Genomic DNA, 6000 nt, shown 5'->3' on the forward strand with positions numbered 1-6000 from the left:
CATCAAGGGACGCCCCTTTAGGATCTCACTTTCCATTTATTTAAGGCCAATTCACACTATATGTGGTGACAGACATTTTACCACATGGTAACATACAGGAAACAATTGTTTTATATGTGTCCCATTCACACTGCAATGTAGCCTAGCGCTGTAACGCACTGTGATAAAATGCACACATATGGCATTTTATTGCAGTGCACTGGCCCAAATCGCACTGCGATGTCAGGCAGCACGCCACCCAACATTGCAGTGAATGAAGTTTGTGCCCTTCAAATAAAGTACTTCTGAATCGTGCACCATACTGCCCCCTTGCCAGCCGGCAACGCAGAGCATCTGGAGCCTAGAATTGCTCTGGCTGCTCTGCGATTTGACTAGGGGCATGTGTGAATTCACTCTTAAAGTAGATCTTTACCTGAGCACCACAAACCAAAAACGATATTTAATTCATTTTTATTATTCAAAGCGAACTCCCCCTTTCATCCATGTCTCCATGCTTTATTTTTCTGAGAAATTGCTTTGAAATTCAACCCCCAGCATTTCTGGCCGAGGCCATCTTGAGTAAGGCCATATGATTCATGTAGCATTTACTTCCTGGCCTTAGCTCAAGTATGCATACTGGAGAGTGTGCTTAGCTGAGAAAACCCCTCCTCTCCTGAAGACTCCAGAGATGTATAACATCATTTGCCTAGGCAGGAAACCAGGAAGAAACTGAAGAAATGTAAAAAAAAAGTATAAAACAAGTAAATATAATATACTTTCCTATTGATTTACCAATGCTCGCAGCATGAGGATTAAAAGTAATCAATGTTGATTGGGAGAGCGAAGTTTCACTTTAATGATGTTCTTTTTACACTTTTACAATTTTTATATTTTCACACTGATTACAGTGCCTTGAAAAAGTATTCACACCCCTTGAAATTTTCCGCTTTTTTTTATGTTACAACCAAAAACATAAATGTATTTTATTAGATAGACCAACACAAAGTGGCACATAATTGTGAAGTGGAAGGAAATTGATAAATGGTTTCAAATTTTTTTACAAGTAAATGTCTGAAAAAGTGGCGTGCATTTGTATTCAGCCCCCTGAATCAATACTTTGTAGAACCACCTTTCACTGCAAAGCCTACCAGCTTTGCACATCTAGAGAGTGAAATTTTTGCCCATTCTTCTTTGCAAAATAGCTCAAGCTCTGTCAGATTGGATGGAGAGTGTCCGTGAACAGCAATTTTCAAGTCTTGCCACAGATTCTCAAATGGATTTAGTTCTGGACTTTGTCTGGGCCATTCTAACACATGAATATGCTTTGATCTAAACCATTCCATTGTAGCTCTGGATGTATGTTTAGGGTCGTTGCCCTGCTGGAAGGTGACCCTCCATCCCAGTCTCAAGTCTTTTGCAGGCTCCAACAGATTTTCTTCTAAGATTTCCCTGTATTTGGCCCCATCCATCTTCCTATCTTCCTATCAACTCTGACCAGCTTCCCTGTCCCTGCTGAAGAAAAGCATCCCCACAACAGGATGCTGCCACCATCATGTTTCACGGTGGGGATGGTGTGTTCAGGGTGATGTGCAGTGTTAGTTTTCCGCCACACATAGCGTTTTGCTTTTAGGCCAAAAGTTAAATTTTGGTCTCATCTGACCAGAGCACCTTTTTCCACTTGTTTGCTGAGTCCCCCACATGGCTTCTCGCAAACTGCAAACAGGACTTCTTATGGCTTTCTTTCAACAATGGCTTTCTTCTTGCCACTCTTCCATAAAGGCCAGATTTGTGAAGTGAGTGACTAATAGTTGTCCAGTGGGCAGATTCTCCCACCTGAGTTGTGGATCTCTGCAGCTCCTCCAGAGTTACCATGGGCCTCTTGGCTGCTTCTCTGATGAATGCTCTCCTTGCCCGGCCTGTCAGTTTAGGTGGACAGCCATATCTTGGTAGATTTACAGTTGTGCCATACTCTTTCCATTTTCAGGTGATGGATTGAACAGTGCTCCCTGAGATGTTCAAAGCTTGGGATATGTTTTTATACCCTAACCCTGCTTTAAACTTCTCCACAACCTTATTTCTGACATGTCTGGTGTGTTCCTTGACCTTCATGATGCTGTTTGTTCACTGAGGTTCTCTAACCCTCTGAGGGCTTCACAGAACAGCTGCATTTATACTGAGAATAAATTACACACAGATGGACTATTTACTAATTAGGTGACTTCTGAAGGCAATTGGTTCCACTCAATTTCCACTTCTTATGGTTTTCTTTCAACAATGTCTTTCTTCTTGCCACTCTTCCATAAAGTCCAGATTTGTGGAGTGCACAACTAATAGTTGTCCTGTGGACAGATTCTCCTACCTGAGCTGTAGATCTCTGCAGCTCCTCCAGAGTTACCATGGGTCTCTTGGCTGCTTCTCTGATTAATGCTCTCCTTGCCCGGCCTGTCAGTTTAGGTGGACAGCCATGTCTTGACAGCTGTAGATTTGCAGCTGTGCCATACTCTTTCCATTTTTGGATGATGGATTGAACAATGCTCCATGAGATGTTCAAAGCTTGGGATATTTTTTTATAACCGAACCTTGCTTTAAACTTCTTCTTCTTATCCCTGACCTGCCTGGTGTGTTCCTTGGCCTTCATGATGCTGTTTGTTCACTAAGTTTCTCTAACAAACCTCTGAGGGCTTCACAGAACAGCGGTATTTATAGTTAGATCAAATTACATACAGGTGGACTCTATTTACTAATTAGGTGACTTCTGAAGGCAATTGGTTTCACTGGGTTTTAGTTAGGGGTATCAGAGTAAAGGGGGCTGAATACAAATGCATGCCACACTTTTCAGATATATATTTGTAAAAAAAATAGAAAATCATTTATAATTTTCTTTCCACTTCACAATTATGTGCCACTTTATGTTGGTCTATCACACGAAATCCCAATAACATACATTTATGTTTTTGGTTGTAACATGACTAAATGTGGAAAATTTCAAGGGGTGTGAATACTTTTTCAAGGCACTGTATGTGAGCACGGCTTATTTATATTTGTCAGTACTGAAGTATTTAGATACTAGTGAGTGCTGCTGCCTGTTACTATTATTACTTGTGATTTCTAGCACTTAGTGCAGATTCCTTTTTATTTACAATTTAAATAATCACTTGTGGGAATGAAGAAGTAAATTTAATTTTAAAAGTCTGTGAATCACATATAAAAGGGGGACAATTTAGAGGCAACATGTCCTTCAGTTTTTTAATTCTTTACATCACCACATGTACAAAAAAGTTATTAACTTTAGTGCCTGTTATCGCACATTAAGAACACATTTAGATGATGCTCCCCTTAGCTGAAAAGAGACAAGCAATATTTTACGTAAAAACAGTTTTCTTTGTGAAAATAAATGACCTTTTTTGATGCCTGTCCCACATTTGGCTATTGCTCCATTAAGTAAGCCTTTTACTTTCATCCAAACCCCACAGTACTGTAACTGCCGAATGTCATGTTCTCAGACTTGTAGTTCTGTGTAATTCTCAGACTTGTAGTTCTGACTGCAGGACACTTATCGTAGCAGGTTAGCCTTGTAAACCAACATCTCCTCCCTTCAAGCCTTGTATTCTTTTTACTGACTGCAAGGCTTTCAGTGCTTAGAGGTGGGAGTGATCAACATCACATTTTTCCCTCCTCCAATCACAAAAAAACTTTTACTCAGTAAAAAATATACAAGGCTTTTTCTGAACGGAGGAGGTGTGCAACAAGTGACTTGTTTTGTGATCCAGTGTACAATTTGGTTGTTTTGCAGGCTGGCTGATAAGTGTGCTGAGAAATCTTTTGTTTGTTTGCAACTTACTATCTCTCTTTGTCTTAGTTACTGAAAATCCAAAACTTTGAGTTGTCACCAGAAAAGCAATAGCCAGAACATTTTTCTATAATTTATAGACAGAAATTATAGTCCTGTAACACCAATTGCATCAAATTCCTTTTTTAGTTGGCCTTTGTTGCTGTAGCATCTGTTTGGCTTATAAGGAGTTTAAAAAAAAAAACATCTTTCCCAACTTTAGTACAACACAAAAACAATCAGCCACTGAAGACCAACACTGAAGAAACCACTATGTAATCCAACTGAGTGTACCGCTCATCATTGAATTTTGGGAAACTGTAAGTCAGGTGCTCAGGGAGCATGGTTGAGGCATGTACCTATCTCAGCGCACTTTTAGTTTCACATACAGCACCATTTCCTCTGCTCCTCTTCCTCTTTCTGGCTCCGTCCTTGGGCCTCTCCTATTCTTTTTCTAGACCACTTCCCTCTGCCAATTGATAACCTCCCATGGCTTCCAATACCACCTCTACGCCGACAACACCCAGATCTATCTCCCCACTCCCCAACTCACCCCCATGATCTCACGTATCACAAATTTAATGAGCGAAATATTAGTATGGACGTCACACCACTTCCTCATATTCAATCTTTCTAAAACTGAGCTTGTAATATTTCCTCCTCCCCGATCACCCCCTCATGAGTTTACCATTGAGATCAACAGTACAACCATTTGTCCCTTCACGCATGCCAGGGTGCATGTGTGAAGGGACAGGGTAATCCTAGACTCTGACCTCTCCTTCAGCCTCCACATCCAACCACTGGCTAAATCTTGCCACCTTAACCTCCGCAACATCTCCAGAAATTGCCCTTCCCTGACTAACGACACCACAAAACAACTTATTCACCTCTTGGTTATTGTCCGCATTGACTACTGCAACTCTCTCCTCCCTGGCCTACCTTTACACAGGCTATCTCCACTTCAGTCTATTATAAATGCTGCTGCTAGACTAATACACCTTACTAACTATTCTGAGACTGCTGCCCCTCTCTGCCTATCTTTTTACTGGCTTCTACTAGCCCATCGTATAAAATTCAAAATACTAACTACAATGTACAAAGCCATCCACAACATCGCCCTTGCTACATCACCAACCTTATCTGCAGATATTGCCAAATCTTCCTCTCAAGACCTCCTGCTCTCTAGTTCCCTTGTTACCTCCTCCCATGCGTGCCTCCAGGACTTCTCCACAGCCTCTCCAATCCTCTGGAACTCCCTACCCCAATATGTTTGGTCAGCTCCTACAGTGTCCGACCTTTAGGTGATCCTTGAAAACTCATTTATTCAGGGAAGCCCACCCCACCTCCACCTATGAACTGTACTTGAGTCACTACCATCAGATCATCCCTTGCAGATATTACCTTTTGTACCACCACCCCCTCCCTTTAGATTGTAAGCTCAATGAGCAGGGCCCTCCTATTGCTTCTGTATTGAACTGTACTGTAATTGTACTGTCCCCCTTTATGTTGTAAAGTGCTGCGTAAACTGTCGGCGCTATATAAATCCTGTATAATAATAATGTTGGAGTTTAAAGCAAACCATTATATCCGGTCATAATTTAATTAAATAATTGTGCCAATACAGCATGAGTGACAAATCATAAACTATCAATCAGAAAGGGTATTTATACTTGTGACTGTGTTACAGCAGAACTCCAGCCCACACATTTTCTTTCCAGTTTTGGGTCCGGACGGGTTTGAACAGATGTCAGGTTTTTAATGTAGTCTGTGACCCATTGAGGAGATTCCACCTCAGTTCCTGGTCAGGTGACCTCTATCACCAAGACAAAGAGTAATGGGAAATCTAAAGGAGTAGATATTTCCCCTAGTTTCTCGTTTTTTTTTTTGTTTTTTTTGTTTTGTTTTTTGTCGTGGGGGGAAATTGCTCCAAAGTGGATACAGACAGCTGTAAAAAATCTGACAGAGGATCTAGCACTACCTACTTGATCCAAAACTAGAAATAAAGGTATATGGTTGTAGTTCCACATGGCATTGCCATAACAATGTATGAACATGAGGGAGCAGCTGAAAAGTACAGGGCCCTGGATTAAACAAAAAATAGCAATAGTCCCCTTATATACCATTCAAAAACCTCTTAATTGTCCTGTTTGACCCTTAAGGTGTTTTCTTTTCTTATAAAAGTGGTCAAAAGC

Source organism: Aquarana catesbeiana, linkage group LG01 (genome assembly GCF_042186555.1).
Source record: "Aquarana catesbeiana isolate 2022-GZ linkage group LG01, ASM4218655v1, whole genome shotgun sequence".
In the NCBI taxonomy this organism is placed as follows: Eukaryota; Metazoa; Chordata; class Amphibia; order Anura; family Ranidae; genus Aquarana; species Aquarana catesbeiana.